The sequence below is a fragment of the Zalophus californianus genome, chromosome 9, assembly GCF_009762305.2.
Source record: "Zalophus californianus isolate mZalCal1 chromosome 9, mZalCal1.pri.v2, whole genome shotgun sequence".
NCBI classification, from domain to species: domain Eukaryota; kingdom Metazoa; phylum Chordata; class Mammalia; order Carnivora; family Otariidae; genus Zalophus; species Zalophus californianus.
This window is the reverse complement of record NC_045603.1, coordinates 81,965,066-81,987,409: the sequence shown is the minus strand read 5'-3', so window position 1 is coordinate 81,987,409 and position 22,344 is coordinate 81,965,066. Positions and strand designations below refer to the sequence as shown.

At 35.2% G+C, this 22,344-nt stretch overlaps 1 protein-coding gene across 1 annotated transcript in view; it reads right to left on the bottom strand.

The window, feature by feature from the left end:
• The window catches only part of SOX5 (SRY-box transcription factor 5), a 1,040,220-nt gene extending 1,031,043 nt beyond the window's left edge, over nt 1-9,177 (bottom strand). Inside the window, exon 1 of the mRNA XM_027594377.1 lies at nt 9,112-9,177. The gene's annotated coding sequence lies outside the window, so the exon portion shown is untranslated. The remainder of the gene's footprint in view (nt 1-9,111) is intronic.
• Between the last annotated feature and the right edge of the window lie 13,167 nt (nt 9,178-22,344).

Below are 22,344 nucleotides of genomic sequence, written 5' to 3'. Positions count from 1 at the left end.
TATTTGACCTAAGAGGGGGAAAACATAGTCAACAGGGCTTTAAGAAAACAGATTAGAGTCCTGGCAGCCAAGGAAGGAACTAGGAAACCGGGAGGAAAATCTATACGACAGAAGAAATATTTGTGAAGGTCACACCCAGCCCCAAGACACAGACCCACTAAAAGACTGAGATTTAATCAGATTATAGAATGTTCCGCCCTCCGCTATACTTACCATCACCACAGCAAGCCTTCAGTATAATCACAGTGGATCAAGCCTGAAAGAACTGCAAGACGCAGACTCTCTCTGAGAAGGAATATTTAGGGAAGCCCAAAGTCAGGAGGGGAGATAAAAGCAAGGACACTAGAGGAATCTGAAGCCTCCAGTAATTCAGCAAACACAGCTTTAGCTACTGGCTGATCCTAGCCATATTAATAGGAATCCTCACAGTAAAGCCCTATTTACCCCAGTCTCTAATATCGGAAACAACGATCCTGCTTTCAAGAACAACAACATTACCAGCTGTGCCAAAGGCAAGAAAAAATAATCTGAAGAGAAAAAGTCATCATCATCATCAGATTCAGATATTAGAAATGTTGGAATTACCAGATATTAATTAATATAACTATGACTAACATCTTAAGGTCTTTAATAGAAAAAAGAAGACAACACAGAAGAACAGATGGGTAATGTAAGCAGAAAGGTGGGAAATATAAGAAAGAATCAAAAGGATATGTTAGAAATCAAATACACTGTAACAGAAATGAAGAATGCCTTTGATGGGCTCATAAGTAATTGCAATGGCTTAGGGAAAAATCAGTGAGTTTTACCATAGGTCAGTAGCAACTTGCCAAACTGAAATGCAAAGAGAAAAAAGAATGAAAAACAACAGAATATCCAAGAACCATAAGATCATTTCAAAAGGTGTTATATATGCATAATTAAAACACCAGAAGGAAAAGAAAGACAGAAATATTTGAAGGAATATTGGCCAATAACTTTCCAAAATTAATTATGGACACTGTACTGGGTTGAATAGTGTCCCCTCAAAATTCATTTTGTGAATGTGACCTTATTTGGAAATAGAGTCTTGGTGGATAGAATTCCTCAAGAGGAGATAATATTGAATTTGAGAGGGCCCTAAATCCAATGAATCCTGTCCTTATAAGAAGTTCATATGAAGACACAGACATACTCAGAGGGAAAATGACCTTGTAAAGCCAGAGGCAGAAATGGAAGAGATGTAGTCCCACACCAAGGAATGCCAAAGATTGCCAGCAATTACCAGAAGTTAGGAAGAAGCAAGAAAGTATTCTTCCCTACAGCCTTCAGAGGGAGTGTGGCCCTGTTGACACCTTGATTTCAGACTTCTAGCTTCCAGAACTGTGAGAGAAAAAGTTTCTGTTGTTATCAGCAATCTAGTTTGTGGTAATTTGTTATGGCAACTTCAGAAATTTAGTAGACATCAAACCATAAATCCAGGAAGCATAGATAGCACCAAGCAGAATAAATATTAAACAAACAAACAAAAAAAATCCACACCTAGGCAAGCCATTTTTCATTCCAAATTTCAGGAAACCAAAGCCAAAGAGAAAATCTTGAAAGAAGCCAGAGGGGAAAAAATAAACCTTACCTAGAGAAGCACAAGGATAAGAATTACAGTGAACTTCTCAACAGAAAACAAGCAGGCCAGAAGAAAATACAGTGAAAATTCAAAAGCATTGAAAGAAAAAAAGTTTACCGTTCTAGAATTCAATATCCAGCCAAATTTAACCTTCAACAGATTTATCTTTCAAAAGTGAAAGAGACATAAAGACTTTCTGAGACAAATAAAAACTAAGGAATTTATTGCCAGCAGACATGACCTAAAAGAAATGTTACCAGAAATTCTTCAAGCAAAAGGAAAGTGATGTATGTAAGCAACTTGGATCTACATAAAGAAAGGAAGAGAAAGAAGGAATAAATGGAAGTAAAATAAAGTCTTTTATTTCTTTACTCTTGATTTTAAAAATAATTGTTTGTATAAATTAATAATAATAACAATGTATTGGGTGATTAAAGCAAATGGATAAATGAAATGAGCAATGTCACAAGGGACAGAGGGAAGAATTAGAAAGACTGTTCTAAGGGACCTGTACCACATGAGAAGTGGTATTGTGTTATTTGAAGGTGAATTTAGATTAGTTTAAAACATGTATCTTAAGACCTAGAGAAAACCATTAAAAAAATTTAAAAACAGTGTAATTGACAGAGAAGATAAAATGGAATCACATATAATGCTCAATTAAACCAGAGAATTCAGGGGAAAAAGGGGGGGAAAGGAAACAAAGAACAAATACAACAAAGAAAAATGTTACAGATATAGTTATTAATCCAATCTTATCAATAATTTCTTAAATGGGAATGGTCTAAATACATCAATTAAAGATATAGATAGATAGACAGATAGATAGATAGATAGATAGATAGATAGATAGATAGATAGATATAAAACTGCATGTTGTCTACAAGAAAACCAGTTTAAATATAAAGAGTCAGGTTAAGAGTAAAGGAATGGAGAAAGGCATACCATGCTAAAATTAGTCAAAAGAAAACTGGAGGTGTGCCTGGGTGGCTCAGTTGGTTAGGCATCCAACTCCTGATTTTGGCTCAGGTCATGATCTGGGGGTCATGGGATCAAGCCCCATGCTGGGCTCTGCACTCAGTGGGGAGTCTGCTTCTCTCCCTCTCTCCATCTCTCTCTCTCCCTCTGCCCCTCCCCCTATTCATGTTCTCTCTCTAAAATAAATAAATCTTAAAAAAGAAAGAAAGAAAAGAAAACTGGAGTAGCTACATTAATTTCAGACAAAGCCAACTCCAGAACAAGCAAGATTTTCAGGAATAAAGAAGGGCACCATATAATGATAAAGGGGTCAATTTTCTAAGAAAACATAATCATCCTAAACATGTAAGCACTTAATAATAGAGTATCAAAATACATGAGGCAAAAACTGATAGAACTGAAAGAAGAACTAGACAAATCCACTATTATAGTTGCAAACTTCCCCTGCCCTCTGTTATTAATTGATTATTCTAGCAGGCAGAAAATCAGCAAGGATACAGATGACCTGAACAGCATTATCAATCAAATTAATCTAACTGACATTTATAAAATATTCCATCCAACAATCCAGCAGAATATACGTTCTTCTCAAGCTCATATACAGCATTCACTGAGCTAGACCACATTTTGACTATAAAACACACCTCAACAAATTTAAAAGTTTAAAATTTATATAAAGTATGTTCTCAGACCACAGTTTAATTAAAGTAGAAATCGGAAAGAGGAAAGATAGCTGGAAAATCCCCAAATATTTGGAAATACAAATGCTAAATAGGACACTTGTAGATAATGCATAGGCCAAGAAGTTTCAAAAAAATTTTGAAATTATTTCAAACTAAATTAAACTAAAACAAAAATTTACTAAAATTATTTATTGCAGCATTATTTACAGTAGCCAAGACACAGAAGCAACCCAAGTGTCTACTGACAGATGAATAAAGAAGACATGGTAGATATATACAAAAAGTATTACCCATTCATGAAAAAGAATGTAATCTTGCCATTTACAACAACATGGATGGACCTATTAGATATCATGCTCAGTGAAATAAGTCAGACAGAGAAAGACAAATACCATGAGATTTCACTTATATGTGAAATCTAAAAAACAGAACAAATGAATAAACAAGCAAAAAACAAAAAAGCAGAAACAGACCCATAAATACAGAGAACAAACTGATAGCTGCCAGAGGGGATGAGAGTGGGTAGATGAGCAAAATGAGTGAAGGGGATTGGGAGATACAGGCTTCCAGTTATGAAATGAATAAGTCATGGGGATGTAAGGTACAACATGGAATATAGTCAAGGTACTGTAATAGCATTGTATGATGACAGATGGTAGCTACCCTTGTGGTGAGCAAAGCATAATTAAGAGTTGTTGAATCACTATGTTGTGTACCTGAAACCAATGTAACGTTATGTGTCAGCTATACTTCAATTAAAAAAATAATTTAAAAAAAAATTTAAAACTTGCTAAAATCTGTGGGATATTGCAAAAGAACTACTTAGAGGGAAACTGACAGTATTTGATGCATATATCATAAAAGAAAAAATCTAAAAATTAATACTTTAGCTTACCTTAGGAAGTTAGAAAGAGAAGAGAAAATTAAGTCTAAAGCAAGCAGGGGAAAAAAGGAAATAATAAAGATTAGAGCAGAAACCAATGAAATTGAAAACAGAAAACAATAGAGAAAAGCAGAAAACCAAAGGCTGATTCTTTGAAAAGACTAATAATATTGATAAACATCTCTCCTGGCTAACAAGAATAGTGAAGGAGGGATACAAATTATCAGTATGAGAAAAGAAAGAAGGATCATCACTACTGATCTCATGAACAATAAAAGGATAATAAAGAAATACCATTAACAAATATATACCTATAAATCAGATAACTTAAACAAAATGGACCAATTCCATGAAAGACAACAAACTGTGAAAACACCCACAAGGAAACAGAATACCTGATCTACTGAAGAAATTGATCAATGATTCACCTTCCAAAAAAGAAAGCACAAGGCCCAGATGGTTTAATTAGCGACTTCTACCAAACACTGAAGGAAGAAATAAGACCAAATCTCTACAATCTCCAGAAAAGAGCAGAGTAAACACTTCCCAACTCATTCTATGAGGCCAGCATTACCCTAATTCTAAAACCAGATAAAGATATTACAAGTAACCAGACCAATATCTCTCATGAACATAGACACAAAAATTCTCAATAAATTATCAGGAAATTGAATCTAACAATGTATAGAAAGAATTATATCCTTTCAAAAGTGTAAGAATTTCATATTTAATTTAGTATTTTACTCCGTAAGTTGATCAAAGTTGAAATGTCAGAAAGGAGTCATGAAAGAAAGCAAGTCTACAATAACAACTAAAAGGTTTAGCTAATTATGTATTTATCTAAAGGACCAAATATTATATGGTTCTGGTCTTAAATTCATGTATATATGTATTAATTAATTCTGCTAACACTAGTCCTAATACTAGACTACATAGGACCCGCTCTGAGTTAGGCACATGTAGTTCTTTTATACATGCCTAGACTACAAATATCTCCTCAAAACCTAATTTATGCTTATTTTGGGTATATGAATAAGAATTAAAACACGAGTTTTTAAAGATGAAAGAACATATATTTACGATCAATTATCAGAGATTCTAACAAATAGATATTTGGGTTTGGGTTGGGTAGAAGAATTCTCTACAGTGCTGCCTTAATTAGTATTACCTTAATTATTTCAATGAGGATAAAGTAGGGGAGGCATATAACGTAACCCAGGGAACTATCTGAGCTCAGATGTGAAGAAGATAAGCAAATATCACAAAGGAAGTGAAACAAGAATAATACAAAAGACTGACGGTTACCAGAGGAGAGGTGGGTGGGGAGAAGGGTGAAATAGGTGATGGGGATTAAGCAATGCACTTGTGATGAGCACCCGGTGTTGTACGAAAGTGTTGAATCACTATATTGTACACCTGAAAATAGTATTACATTATATGTTAACTATCTGGAATTTAAATAAAACTTTTTAAAAAAGAATAATATGAAAGAAGGATATGAATTTTTAAAAATAATGTCAGAAAAATTGAAAGCCCAGAATAAGCTGAGATTATTGGGGAAAAAAACTGTGAAGCAACCAAATAATATTTTTAGCTACTGAGCAGAAAAATTAAAAGAAAGAATTAGGTCTCTTGCAAGATAATTAATATAATTCTGACAGATGAGAATGTGGAGGGAAAATGATATTTCTATATTGTTTCCATCTTTCTATTAAAAAGAATAATCTTCAAAAACTAGAAGGAATAGGATAAACATAGACAAGACAGCTGAAGTCCAAAATATGCAGAAATAACAGGAGAGAGTACCTATTGCATTAAAATAATTCAGCTCTTCTGGTCCAGATAAATCACAGTTTAGGGTACTGCAAGAACTAAAGGATAGCCTGCTAAACTACTACTAGTAATCTTCAGAAACAAGGAGAGCCGATATGTGCATACATATAAAGATCTCTAATGCAAGTCATCAAGTGAAACAAGAGTGAGTATTTATTGCATGATCTCATATATATATAAAAGTAATAATATATATACACATATATATTCATCTATATTAATTACAAAATAACTAAAAAGATATACATCAAATATTCACTACTGGTGTTATTTTTAAAATGAAAAATGAAAGCAAAACCAATAAATAACGATATATCCGTATTATAGAAAATACGAAGTGTAAAAAATGGAGGTGGGAAGAAATGTTCAATTAGACAAATGGTAAGATCCCTTTGCTTCTAAGATTATACAAAAACACACACACGTAACTAATCACTGGGCCACTATACAAAATGAAAATATGTGCTCTATGTTCAAAAATTATTAAGAATTTTAATACTCCAACAGTTGATCACTAAACCAAGTGCAAAACTCTTCTAAGCATGGAGACTTGACAACTGTACAGGTTACACATTCATGAAGCTGTTCCTGTATACAAACACACACACGCATGCACATACACCATCTACATCTACATACATATACACAAATACATACATATACATATATTTTTTTCTTGAATGCAAGGATTATATCTTTAGAGAAGATGATGCATGCTACAAACGTGTGGTCCCATTCTTGAATGCTAGGATGCCCTGTGATCCAATCTCTCTGTACTCCTTCCTTGCCCACTAGCCTGAGTGCATCATCTCTCTGTCTTCTTATGAGGAAACATCTTCCTACTGCCTGTAATCACCTTTTGAGAGTTCTAGCTCCTCCATGTAGTTCTCTTTATGTTTTAATAGGCCACATCAGAAGCAATGATTAAAAAAACACTCTATGTTAATTAATGGTGTGAAATTATATGTGAGGAGTTTGTCATAAGGTTGATATCAAGACCTATAAATTTGTTACTTTGCTCCTGCATTTTCCCAAGGTAATATTGATACTCACAAGAAATAAAAACCTTTTAAATACTTAATAGGTTATAACTATAGTATAATGTCAGCCAGTAGAGTATGAATGAGTCCTTGGGCTTCTTCATAGCTTCTGAATCATGGTAAGTGGGATAGATAGATAACAGGTAGATGTTAGATGATAGATAGGTAGACAGATGATAGATAGATAGATAGATAGATAACCAAGCACAGTAGCAGTAGAGAATACTGAAATAGGACACGATGCAAAGATTGTCCAAGTCAAACAAATTTTGTTACAAATGATTCCCAACCGCCAGAGTTGAAATGGACCTAAATCTTAAGATAAAACAAAACATTGTTTATTAAATAATTATTCTGTACTAATCACTGTATATGTATTTCTTATTTAATCTTCCCAGTAATACTGAGTTAACTTCTATTTTTTTTATTTTACAGATGAAGAGATTGGGAATAAAATTTTATATTTTGTCAGTATCAAATAGACTCCAAATGTTGGATCTGATTTGTTTTTTAGACACTGTGACAATACTGGCTATATTATACTAGCTCCCAGGCCTTAAATATTATCTGACACATTTATGTTTTTGATGTTGAATTCTTCAGCATTCAGCTTAGTGGTTTTCCAGCCTATCCTTGCATTTCCCAATTGGGAACTTCTCCAAAATAACCTACTTTAGGTTCAGAGAGCAAATATTTCTTTATATTGGGCCAATCTCTCTTCCCTGTAACATCAACTTATTAGCTCTAGCATGGCCATTCATGAGAATATGTCTGATTTCTTTTCTACATCATACCCTTTCAAATATCTGATGAATAATTTGAAGCTAACTATCTTTGCTCAAGAATCTTCTCTTCTCTAGGCTAATATTCCCAGTTCCTTCAGATGAAACTCATAGAAATCTATTTTGAGTTTTCTCATCCAAGGACTATTCCTCTTTGAATATAGTCTAATTTGTTTCTGTTTCCCAGATTCTCAGAGCTGAATGCAACACACCAGGATTGTTTCAATCAGCTCCCAGAGCAGGACAATCACTTCTCTCATTCAAACCATCATAGGTCTATTACCACACTCAATCATACATTAGCTTTCTCAGAAGCCACACCATACTGCCAGCTTTTATTGAAATCAAATCCATGAGTCTTTATCATACAAGTGCCAATAAACCAGCCTATAGGAATGCAAGTGTGTGTGTATGTGTGTGTGGAAGAGACAGACAGACAGAAATGAGAAAGAGACCCAAGTCTTAAGTTTCAAATTTGCCCATATTAAGTTTCATGTTAGATTTGCCCCTTCTTGGCACATGTTGGAGTTTTTGTCTTTGCAGATCTTAACACCATCATACATGGAATTTTCTTAACTCTGAAAATTATGATCAAAAGCAAATTTGGCAAGCATTTCTTTATGTCTTCATCTAAGTCTCTGACAAAAGAAAAAGATGGACTGGATAAGATAGAGGCCTTTGGCTTGCCTCTAGAGACCAGACTCTAGATTAACATTTACTACAGTCCTATTTTTTGAACATACAATGAATAATGTATAAAAATACAAAGGTATGTAGCCCATAATTTTTCATCCTACCTAGGTTTGATTAGTGCCAGGCATGAAAGATAAGCAGGAACTAGAGAAAGAAATTGTGGTTCTCTTACAGGAAAGTGCTCTATGTCAACACAGCTGATTTATGTGGGAGACAGGTTTTCAAGGCAGGACAGTAGAGAGCCCTCCTGCAGTTCCCTAGAAAAGCAGGTTTTCCTTCTTTGAAGTTGAACTGAAAATAAACTTGGGCTATCAGGGCAGATTTTCTTTGTTCTTCCTTAGCCTTGGACACAAAACAATAGAACTTTTCAGTGAACCCCCACTCTGTCCCTCCCACACATGTATAAAATACATGTTAATAACCACAGTTAAAGCAAAATTTATTTTTAGTGTATTCTAATTTTTCAAAATTTCTTCCCATTTATCAGTGTGGTATGACCAAGAAGCCACTGAACTAGGCAGAGAACTAGTTTTTAAACTGCCTATCAAGTGGTTATCTAGGATTCTGGGTTAGTGTCACAGGATTTTGAAGCAGATGAATTAAAAGTGTTACTTACCTATGCCTGTTTCATGGCGGTTCATGCCTCAACACTTCCTGTTGGAAGGGAAGCTAAATCTTGGAGTCTACAAAAAGCCAGTGAGATGACACTCAGTATTCTACATTCTTACTGAGATATTTGGGAAGACAAAAGCTGTCTGGAAGAATTCAGAAAAAGCTATCATACAAATACAAACTGTCATCAATTTTAAATTCTTCCTCACAGCCTACAATTTCATGGTATATAGTATTTTAATTTTATTTTATTTTATTAAGAGATCTACCCTCTCAACAAATATTTAAGTGCACAATAAAGTATGGCTGACTATAAGTACCATGCTGTTCGACAGATCTCTACAACTTACTCACCTTGCTTAACTGAAACCTTATGCCTGTTGATTAGTAACTCCCTTTTTCTCCCTCCCTTAGCCTCTAGCAGTGGTCATTCCATTCTTTGAGTCTATGAATTTGACTATTTAAATACATCATATGAATAAAATCATGCAATATTTGTCTTTCCGTGTCAGGCTTCTTTCACTTAGCATGAGGTCCTCAACGTTCATCCACGTTGTTGCACACTGCAAAATTTCCTTGTCAGGGTGGAAAATAACCCATTGGATGCCATATTAATTCATTTTAAGAGACTTGTATTCTTAGCCCATATTCTTTCCACAGAACTTATCTTTGCCACACCATCCCACTAACCAATAATGAGGCTGTTTTCCAAACCTGTGTGTGCGTGCGCACCTGTGGAGCCTGCCTACTTCTCTCACTCCACTATCTCGCCTTTCCCTGGAATGGGTGGTCAGCTTCTCAACCTTGGCTAGCCTAAGAAGAGCAATACGAAACCTCTCTATGCCCCCAGGATGACTGGTGACAGCAGCACCACCAATGGCAGCACCAGATCCCACACTTGTGCACCTAGATGGGGAAAGGGGAGGAGGAAGGCTTCTATGATTCCTCAGACCTTCTCAATCCTCATTCTATTTCTGTATCTCCTGCTTTTCTTCTATTCCACTTCCATCAACTTTTCATTCTCACCCTTTTATCTCTTTTCATTCTTTTATTCCTTTTCTGTGCATTTTAAAAAAAGATTTTATTTATTTATTTGACAAAGAGACACAGCAAGAGAGGGAACACAAACAGGGCGAGTGGGAGAGGGAGAAGCAGGCTTCCTGCCGAGCAGGGAGCCCGATGTGGGGCTGGATCCCAGGACCCTGGGATCATGACCTGAACCGAAGGCAGACACTTAACCACTGAGCCACCCAGGCGCCCCTTCTGTGCATTTTTTTTTTAAAAATAAACTTGCCTCTCCTGTCTCTTCCTGTTTTTAACTTTCTTATTTCCCATCTCTTCTTCCCATCTGTATCTTCAGATTACTTTCTCCTTCAATCTATATCATGCCCTCTCTATTGTCTCTGGGCTTTCATGTTCATCCACTCTGATTCAATCACTGGATTTTTCTCTTCCTTCATCTTTAGTCACTAGTCTGGTTCGAAAATGTCTTTTTTCTTTCATTCTTCTTATTTTATGCAGTTCACTTGTTCAGGGAAGAATCAGCCTCCAAACAACAAAATAAGTGAGTTTATTCTCCGATGAAAGGTCAGAAATTGATAGTACACTGAAAATGATGACAAAGCTATAAAAAATACACCACTACTTAGGGCTGCCCGATTTGGAGATGGGGGAGAAAGTATGTATATACACAGTTCAATTCGATTTTCAGTTTCAAATAAACAGTAAATGACTCTTCGTATAAATAAGCCCCATCAATGTTGTTATACTAAATTTTTGTGTGTATCTGAAAGTCAAATTTACCTGGGTCTCCTGTTTTTTCCCTGGCAAGCCAACCACTACTACATTTAGTCATATTATCAGCTAATAAATACTGGATCCAAACTGTATGTCTAAATAGTATACTAGACAATGTGAAAGCTATTACATGTGTACAAAATCAATCCCTGCTACAAAGAATGTAAAGGGTTAAGAAGTTAAAAATATAATAAATAATTAGAAAGCAATGCAAAATAGCATACAATTAAATGTTTAACTGTTTCCAATTATAAGTCTAGTACAAGTTCAAGTACCGGAGTGGAGGATGTGATATGGGTTTAAGGGATGAAACACATTCTCCAAGCAAACTAGAAAAACAAAGCATTCCCAGGTCTTCCCCATGTTTTCCTGCCTCTGCCCTCTGATACTATTCTTTTCCTCAAAAACAGTCTTACCTAGACTTCAAGGTGCATTTAGTGCCATGTACCTCTTGGAGATCTTTCCTTCTTTAAACCCTCCATAGCACTTTCTACCTCCACACATCATCCTTCATACTCTACGTTGTTTTCTGGCTAATTTTGAACATATCTCTTAGGGATTATCTGCTTTTTGAAGGAAAATGCTGCGTCTGTGTGGAGCAACTACTCCACAAACTGATGAAATGAATGAATGAATCCATCTTGGAACTATATCTGACTCTCCGGTGATTGTTCACAGCTATCATGCTCACCACCTCCGGACTTCTTACAGGCAAAGTTGAATACTTTTTCTTCGGGGCACCGATAGCTCTCCACACTTTTAATATATGCAGAATGTGTTCCTACATTGCAGTTATTTGGACACATGTTAATTCCTTCTACTGGCCTGTGAGTTTCCTTCTACTGACCTGTAAGATATGCCCCTTTGGTCTTTGTAACCCCAGTGCCTTTTCAGCAAGTACTAAAAAATGACGTGGAAAAGACTCTCTAGGAGAAAAAAAAAAATCAATCTTTTTCTGTTTTACAGTAAGTTTGTTCTTATATTGATTAAAATAAGTCATGTACTGTAAATTAATAAAAGCTATATTAGAGAAAACCCTATTTATAGTAAAATAAATTATATGTGGCACATACTGCATCATGAAACAGGCCAAATTCTTTTTAGATGCATGTAATTTAACTTCCCAGTTATTATAAAATCTCCACTTGAGATGTGACCTCACTATAATTTGTTTTAATGTATACAGTAGATAAATATATTGCTTACTTTTTAAATAACTGTATTTTTATGGTAATATATTTACAAGAACACAGTCATTATTTATAAGGGTTTTGGTCTATTTGAAATTATTGTTTGTAAATATTTGTTCTTGTCTATAGCAAAAATTTTTCCATGATGCTCTAAGTCCTTTCTACAAGCTTTTGTTAGCTGTATTTGGAAGATCTCCAGGCAGCACAAATTACTAAGAAACAATACAGGACTTCAAAAGCATGTTTATTTGCACTATAATGTGGAATTCACTATCACACATAGGTATTTTGAGGCCTTTACTCTTATTCAAACAATAGGAGATTCTCCTGTAAAAAGTCATAATAATTCACTATGATTTTCTTCTTTTGCTTCTAAAGACTTTTTAATACTCTACTTCTGGGGGTCAAAAAGAAAGGAGAAAAACCTAGTCAGGTATGATTAACTCCTTGTGCAGTGCAGTGATGCTCAACCACGCCGGCAGATTAGGATATGGAGATTTTTTTAAAAGTCCCCATGCTGAGATCCTACCCCAGACCTGCTGAATCAGCATTCCCACAGGGGGGCCTCTGGGCATGAATATTTTCAGAAGTTGTATGGTGAGTCTGGTATTCAGCCACCATTTGAAAACCACTACAGCCGCTATTATTCAAGGGGAATAATCTCCAGAAACTAGAAATATATTTTATTTTAGAAAATGATTAGAATTACGAAAAATACGGTTGATGTAATATACTTGCTTTTCACAAATTATATCTCTTCTTTTCAACGGAACTAATTATTCTGCATTTTGATTAGGCTTTTTCTTATTCATAGAAATAACTAAACAACTGACCTAATAGCACAGTTAATTATAATTATGACATCTCATCAGTTTGGCAACTGGTTATTTCTAACCAATTATTTTGATTATCTTTTAACAACCAAATATGATTGGCTATTCTGCAATTCAAACTATTTTTCAGGAGGTTTAAAGAAAAAAACACTTTTGTCTTATTGACTTGAAATTTATTAAAAGAAAATCATTACCATGATAAACAGTGACAATTATATATTTATATGTAAAAAAAAAAACAGTATATGTTATTGATCTTCAAGTATTCCAAACCCTGTATCACAATTCAATCATGTTACACCATGTCTAATTCATGTATTTATGATATTTAGTATAAACTTCTATAAATCTATTTAATTCCCCCATTATTTCTTAAATACACCCTTAAAAAATAGATGATTTGCCTCCTTGCTAAACCAGATAAACAATCCAGTGATCAACTATAATAAATTGAAGTTAATCACATGAAAAAGTACACAGTAGAAGTACATAGTACTTTTTGCAATGGTCATAGAAAGCATTACTTTATGTAAATTTTCCTCTCTCAACTAAAACAAATTTACCCATCTTTACAACCACAGATTTTGCAAAATGTTAGGATGGACAAGAACAATAACTATTTCTGAACCTTGTGTCACAAATGTCTTTGAAGCAACTTTCATTGATATTTTTGGCATCCATTACATTATATTATTTAACTAACCTGATTTCAGAAGAAATAAGGTCACTGTGCGCATTTAAATCTTGTTGGGATAATTCCATGTTCTTTTAGGATGGAAGAACATTACCCCCTCTAGTGGATGAATGCAAAACACATATCCTTGATGGGTGGAAAAGAGACTGGGTTTTCTTAAACCTTCATCATCTAATAGGTTGATGGATTAATTTCCCTAGTTCATAACTTCATTTCAAGCATATTGTCTTGGAAAAGGTGTTATGTCACACATATTTCTTATATTAAGATGTATAATGGTATTTGGAATCTAACACAGTGCAATAAAGGAAATGTAGTTCATTCCAGGCATCCTGTTTCATATTAAGAATAGGTTTAGAGGCTGCCATCTTAAAATGTTTACTTCTAATGAACAAAGCACCATAAAAACATGTTTTTTTCTAATCAGAGAAAAGAAAAAAATAGCATAAATGAAACTCACTTTTTTTTTTAACTTAGAAGTTTTAATCACAGGTATACCTAAAGTATAGGTTTTTTTTTTCTATTCAGTTGAATGAGCCAGCCTTTTGACTCTAGCATCTTTATTTATATAGAAAGCTGTTTGGAACTTATTATTTAAAATTTTCTTTTTAAAAATATTTATTTATTTTTAAGTAACCTCTATGCTAACATGGGGCTTGAATTCACGGCCCTGAGATCAAGAGCCACAGGCTCCAGCAACAGAGCCAGTCAGCACCCCTCATTTAAAATTTTCTACTAAAAAACACAACTGTCTTTAAAATTGAGTAGCATAATATATAATACATATACTACACACACACAAATTTGGGAGCTGGTTTATTTTCTGGAATTCATCTATTAGCAAGTGGTCCATTAAGTTCTGCTCAAATATGAAGACTTAAGGCCATTCAATCTGCTTTGATAGTTGATTTTAACATCAGTTAAATAGAATAAACAAATCCCTGCTCAAGTATAAACTAGTTTTACTTTCTCTATTTAAATCATCAAAGCCAGGTTTCAAAGCCAGCGTCTGTGAATTTCTTGTTCATTATATTTATCACTAGTAAAGTGAAGTTATCCTTAGTTGCCTCATCCCTAATAGATCTTTTAAAAATATGCAGCAAATGGCTTTGAATTACTCTTAATATTTTCCCCTTTACTAGGTCATATTTGATTGCTGCTTTAAATATATTTTGAAATATTTGCAAATTTTATTTCTACTTGAGGCAGCCCACATAAATGAGGCTTATCTCTTTTCCTTGGTAACTCCTCCATAGTCTCTTTATTGTCAGGTATGTGGCTGCCAAATAGGCAAAAATAGAGAAAAGAAGATTGTAAGCTCCTCTGATGGAAAGGTAAAATCCTCCATCAATTATCACCATAAGCTATATATCAAAATAAATCTGAAAATATTTACAAAGCAATTACTAACTCTAGCAGCTATCATGAGAGATTATAAAGAAATACATAAAGTCATTTTTACTTTAAAATACTTGAAATGTAGTTGGAGAAAATTTTAAAATTGCATAAAATAGAAGATTTAATAGCAGGTCACAAATAGATTTTTTAAAAAACCATATTTTTATCGTTGTTTCTCAGCTTGCAAAGTATCTATATACAAATTATAGTCTCATTTTCCTATCTGCAAAATAAAAATAAGACCTACCTATATCACATAATTGTTGAAAAATTGTAATAAGATAACTTGTTACCTTGGGGCGCCTGTGTGGCTCAGTCAGTTGAGTGCCCAACTCTTGGTTTTGGCTCAGGTCATGATCTCCGGGTCCTGGGATAGAGCCCTGCTTTCAGCTCTGCGTTCAGCAGGGAGTCTGCTTGTCTTTCCCTCCCTCTGCCCCTCCCCCTGCCCCAATGTTCTCTCTCTCCAAAATAAATAAATAAATCTAAAAAAAAAAAAGGATAACACATTACCTTATTAAAGCTAGCAAAGGGGGCACCTGGGTGGCTCAGTTGGTTAATCATCAGCCTTTAGCTCAGGTCATCATCCCAGCGTCCTGGGATGGAGCCCACATGGGGCTCCCTGTTCAGGGGGGAGCCTGCTTTTCCCTCTCCCTCTGCCACTCCCCCTGCTTGTGCTCTCTTGCACATGCTCTCTCTCAAATAAATAAATAAATTCTTAAAAAAAAAAAAAAACACCTAGCAAAGTGTTTGGTACATAACAAGGGGTCAATAAATATTAGTTCCCTTGATCCTCATGAAAACTCTATAAGATTGGGAGTCTGTATGTTATACAACTTCATTTTACAGTTGAAAATCAGACTCACACAAGTTCCAAGGATGGTCAGAAGCAGCACAAAGCTCAAATCTATAGTTTTCTCTCTTTCTCTCTCTCTCTGTCTCTGTCTCTCGTGTGTGGATAAAACCAGTATGAGTAAATATATAGAAGTGGAAAAATGAAGAGGGTTAAGGAATGGTGAGTAAACCTCTGGATTGAAATAGAAGCCTTAAGATGTGTGGTTACAGGTAGAATGGTTGAGGAAAAATTTAATATGAAGCTAAGGAGTTTAGATTTAATCTGAAGCTCAGCAGGGTTAAAGGTTTGCTGTAGCACGAACTGTAATTGAGGTAAAACGGCCCGAAGCTAAATTTTAGAAGTCTTTACATTGCACCAAAGGCAGGAACGATAGGATCAAAATAATGTTATAATGACAGTTTTCAGGATAGATACAAGGGAAGGAAATGCTGAAGACAGAGAGATCAGTTAAGTTGTTGATACATTAGCTGAGATTGAGGTGGAACATAGGGAAAAAGGAAGGAATTGTAAAAGAATGAAAAGAATATGGCCAAAAAAACAAAATGGGAGTTGAGAAAGAAGATTGGAATGTATAGTCAAAGGTGATTTTGTGGTTTCTTATGTCTGTTAACATTTACAAAAATAGGGGAGTTGGCTTGATCAGGAAGATGAAGTTTTCAATTTTAGATCTGCTGAACATATGCATCTTAATATGTTGAGCAGTTTCTTTGGGAGAGTAATTGGATCCTGCCACTAAAGTGTTCAACGTGTAACATTTTTTAAATGCTAAGGAAAACTTATTCTCAACCAATGAAATCATGGACTCTAGGGAATCCTGTATTTCTGAAGTCAACTTCCCTTTTTCAAGGCAGCTTTTGCACACTTCATCAGTTGTGGTTGGGGCTGGACACCTGTGGGCACCACCAGTGCCAGCATTAGGCAAAACTGTGAAGTAGCAGAGTCAGATTTGGCGGCTCTCTTTTCCTTTTTCTGTGCCTCTTTCCTGCCTTTGGATCCTATCACCAGCTCAGTGTTCTGTTGCCAACTGGGGGTGAGCTGCTCAAGGGCTACTCAAGATTTCCATCACCTAGAAGAGTGCTTGGCATGCAGAAGGTACTCGATAAATTTCAGTTGTAGGAATCAATGAGATAAGTGAAAGAATGAAAAATATTGTTGAATGAATAAAATGCCCAATAAATTCATTCATTCTAAGATTTTGGGTATTTAATTTGGGCATCCCTCCCTAAACTATCTCCACTGAAAAACAGCCATATGAAAAAGTATTCTGTATTCCAATAGAAGGAATTATTACTGATAGACTTCAGACAACAGTGGAGACTGAATATTGAGAGCCTCCACTTACAACTCTAAACCATATGATAAAGACAATCACCCAAACTTAAGATTGACTCCTTTTGACAGTAGTCCTCATTTTGGTTGTCACCCACTATTTAACAGCTATCAGTGAAAAGAAATTTTATTACAAGAAAAGAAAATTCTGTATAGTGGGTAGTATTAATTCAGTATCACTATCTGGGCCTAAAACATAGCTTTACTCTCTACAGCTCTGCTTATGGGCAACCTGAACATGTTAGTTTTGTCTTGTGTCTACACAGCATGCCAGGAGGCTCTGTTGCCAAGTTGCGTAGCCAGGGACCGTCAATATGATTTAATTTGGACTTCAGTTGCTTCAGTTATTCATTCAGGACAGAGCCTTGACTAAAACTGGAACAAAATTTCAAGTGCTGCTGGTGGCAGTGTACATAGAAATAAATTATAATGTTCATGGTCACTGATTTTTACCGCTTTCATTTAAACATTGAAGTAATGTTTCTTATAATCAGCGGTGGATAAATGAATAATAAATATTTGGAAACATAGTTCTAATGGATAGCCAGAGATTCCTTGTCTCGGAGTCCTTCTAATTTTGATTTTGTGTCTAGAAGTTGTGGGAGAATGACTTACCTACCAGCTCTTTTCAACAATGACTTTTCTCAGAGTTTTTGGTACTTCTGCTTGTGGCCAACAACAGGAAACACTGTCAAGAGAATGGAAAGAGCTTTAACTAAGTGTTCTGATTCACCATAGAATGTGAGTGAAATTTTCCTGTTAGTTATGTCAGATTTTAATGGCATTCCTGGGGAACTGTCTAGTTGTTATTATTTATGTTATTAAGTTCACGTATTTACAAAAATCTATGCATGTAATATTAGTATCCAAATATGGATGAGTTTAGATTTTCTGTTAAGAAAAAGGAGTACAAAAGTATGAATGGTAAACTAGCATGTGGGCCTTATAAGTCACAAAGTTGTATATAGCACTACATTTATTTATTTGTATTTTAAATGTGTTTAATTAGAACTGCATAAATTACAATTTTTGTATCTTCAAGTATAACAAGGATATTATTCAATGAAATCATAACCATAAATATCAGAATACAATTTCTCAGTGTTTTAGATACCTTTAAGAAATGTACACCATTTTACTTAATCTATGCTGTTTTTAGATCTGAGGTTTTATTATAATTCTTCCTATGACAAATCTTGCAGAAGTAATTGAAGTTCATGTGACTTGCTAAAGATGGGTTTGATGAATTTCAGAAAATATGTAAATAAATTAATAGAACTTGAAGTTCACTTAAGTTAGTGATCTTGTTTTACAAGGATATTAAGGCCTAGAGTTTGCGTACCCCAACCGATACATGTATTAAAGACTCCAAAAACACTACATAGACTTATTTAAAAGTGGTTCTAAACTATTATTCAAGTGTTAGTTTTTTTAAAAGATTTTATTTATTTATTTATCTGAGAGAGAGCTGGGGGAGGGGCAGAGGGAGAGGGACAAGTAGATTCTACACTGAGTGCAGAGTCCGACATGGAGCTTGATCCCACGACCCTGAGATCATGACGTGAGTGGAAATGGAGTCAGACGCTTAACCAAGTGAGCCACCCAGGCGCCCCTCAAGTGTTTGTTTGTTTGTTTGTTTTTAACATAGCAAGCTATGTGGGTTTTTATGGAATTGAATATTCAATAGAGCATGTTTCATCTCATTTAACATGGGGCTCATCTAATAAAAAGTTCAGTGTTTAAGTGCTATTCCTAATGACATCTATGAGAGGTCCTTAGTGTCAACATCCCAATACTCAATCTCACTGTGTTACAGAAATAGTAGGAGGCATTTTTAATGTTGAAATCTACTGATCAGGCCCCTTACGACATTACAAATAAGGTACATAAGAAAAAAGTATATTTAAAGAGAAAATTCAGTTACCTGCATTATAAATTTATGTTTTAAAAAAAGAGCCTGATTTACTGATAAGTACGACAAATAAAAATGCTTTTCAGTTTTTATGGCTAGTTAAGTGTGAGAAACATAATGTGTGTGTTTGTGTGTGTATAGAGAGAGAGGGAAATTAAAAATGTAAAAATCGTGGGAGGACATAAAAATATAAAGAAAATTAGGGAATTCAGTAACTTGGGGAAGGACCCACAGAAAAGATTTTTAAAAATGACCAACCCACATAACAAACATTCAGGGAATAATATTTTCATTGTATTGTTTTAGGACATTGCTAAACAGACTTAAAAACCATACTGCAATTTTATAACCTTGGGCATGAACAGGTAGATTGCACCTACGTATTTTTCCACCCAGATGAACTAGCTCTGAAGGAAGTAGAGGCTGGAAGGAGCTAACAGAAGTGAACTCCCCAATTCCTCTTACCATAAATAAATTAATTAACTAATTAACTAATTAATTAATTAATTTAAAAAATGATCTAAACTTTGACCTTGACATTGGAAATTAAGCTCAAACAAACCTGGAAATGTTCATCTCTCTCAGCCTCAGATGCAAGCAGAGAGAGCTCACCCTGTGTATGCCTCCTTCCTAGTCCTATTTGTAGCAGAATAATTTTGCATTGGTTCCTCAAACCCTTACTTTTCCCCTCTCTGGCCACTGTACATATTAGGTCACTTTTTATCCAGGGTCAAAGCATAAGCATGACTGCTAGACATTAACACATATCATTGCTGTGATATTTTTGTTCAAAAATGTGACGGTGACATCGAAGTTAATCTCAAAATCAGCTGTGAAAATAGTGTCTAGAAAAGGTTGAAACATTGACATTTCTTTAAAAAAATCTAGTAGGACTGTGCCTTCAATAGTCTTTAGAATTATTTTAATTAGCTTTGCCTACTTCCTAATTTGCTAGCTGCCTATTTCTTATTTTATTTTAGCAGATATTTTTAACCTAGAATCTATTTAAAGCATTAAGATAGGCAAAGAGTGGAAAATCATTACCGGAACGTTTGGTTGTTAAAAAAAAAAGAGAGAGAGAGAGAGAGAGAGAAGATTTGCATCACTTTTTTCTTCTCTTTTTCTTTTTTCCTTCAAGGGATAGCAGTAACAACTTTTCAGAAATTCTAATAATGTTCCTGGCCAATTCAGGGTTGATAGGGCATGGTAACCATTTCATGGATTAAGCAAGAGATCTCACATGTTTCCTCCATGAGACTTCATGCCCATTTTAAAAACAGAGTAGAAAAATACCTCTTAAGTGAGAGTAGTATTGAGAATTCAATTTCCCATCTCTAAAAGTTATAACTGAAAAGATGTCATGACTAAAACGCAGTCACTCACTTTGAACGTGGCTGCTTTGCCAATTCCTTTTCCAAATGACAATCTAGTGTTTTCTATCCTTCTGCTCAATGGTTCAGTGAGTGTTGGTGTTTTCATAATGTACTCTAAGGGGACTAATTTATTATACTTAATGCTTCAATTTTTAAAATTTCTAGGTAATAATTTTTCAACCATTGATACAATCTAAATTCATAACCATTCATTATCATATGTGGGAGATTATATTATTCTTCCCACCTATAGCTCCCATGTAATGTAAGTCCATGTTCTTTGCCTTGTAACTTCCCATGCCTTTCTAGGCAGCATGTACTATCCTGTCACATTGTTGGGCTGGCTAACTGATTGGCTTTGGCCAACGGGATGTGAATGGACATGATATATGACACTTCTGAGCAGAAACTATAAACATATTTAGATGATCTAATTTGGCCTCATATTCCTGTCTCTGCCATTAATAACAGCATTTCTAGACAAAGACAGCCCCTGTAGCTTTGGTTCTTTAATCTGGGAGATGAGGATATATAGAACAGACCTGAACAGACCTGTGAAGGGTCTAGCAGAGCCACAGCCAACTGACAGACCTGTGAACCAAAGATAAATGTTCAGTGTTGAAGGCCACTGAAATTTGAGGAATGTTTGTTATCATAGCAAAAATGCTTAAAAGACCATACCATAAAACAAAACAAAACAAAACAAAACAAAACAAAAACTAGTGATTCAAATTTGTTTGTTGAAAGAATGGAGGGGCGCCTGGGTGGCTCAGTTTGTTAAGTGTCTGCCTTCAGCTCAGGTCATGATGGGATCGAGCCCCACGTCGGGCTCTCTGCTCAGTGGGGAGCCTGCTTCTCCCTCTCCCTCTGCCTGCAGCTCCTCCTGCTTGTGCTCTCTGTCAAATAAATAAATAAAATCTTTTTTAAAAAAAGGAAGAAAGAAAGAATGGAGAAAGGTAGCACCGCAACTTAGGGTAGAGATGAATACGACACAGCTAGACAAAGCTTTGGGTTAAGTTTCAATGGTGTGTTCTGCTACTTACTCACTTTGAACATTGACTACTATATTAGTTTTCTACTGCCACTAAAAATTAGCCCCAAACTTAGCAGTTTAAAATAATAAACATTTATAATGTCATCGTTTCTGTGGATCAAGAATCCAAGTGTGCCTTAGCTGGGTAGCTCTGGCTCAAAGTCTGTCATGAGGTTGCAGTCAAGCTGTCGTCTGGAGTTGTGGTCTCAGCCATAGGCTAGACTGGGGGTAAAGGGGGAGGATCTATTTCCAAATTCACATGGTTGTTGGCAAGCCTTGGTCCCCTGTCACATGAATTTCCTCATGGGGTTGCTTTAACTACATGGCAGCTATTTTCCTTCAGGGCAAATGATTCAAAAGAAAGCAAGGCAGAGCACTCAAGATGGAAGCTGTGGTCTTTTATAAGCTAATCTGCAAAGTGACAATCCATTAGTTCTGTCATATTCTGTTCATTAAAAGCCAGTCAGTAAGTTCAGTGTATTCACAAGGGGAGGGGAATATACAGGATGTAAATACCAGGAGGCAGGGATTGTCAAGAGCCACCTTAGAGGCTGCACAACAATCAACAGCACTGGATCTCTCTGAGCTTCAATTTCCAAACCTGTAAAATGGGTATAATTGTACCTACCCTGCTTAACGTGCAAAGCTCTTGAAAGGTCAAACGAGCAAAAATATGTAAAAGTGCTTTGTAAACTGTATAGTATTATACAAATGTAAGATGTTTTTGTTTGTTTGGGTCTTACAAGTGGCAGAAACCCAGATGGGATTAAAGGTGCAAGGATTTTGTTAGGGGAAACACCTGTAAAAAGAAATGAGGAGGAAGGC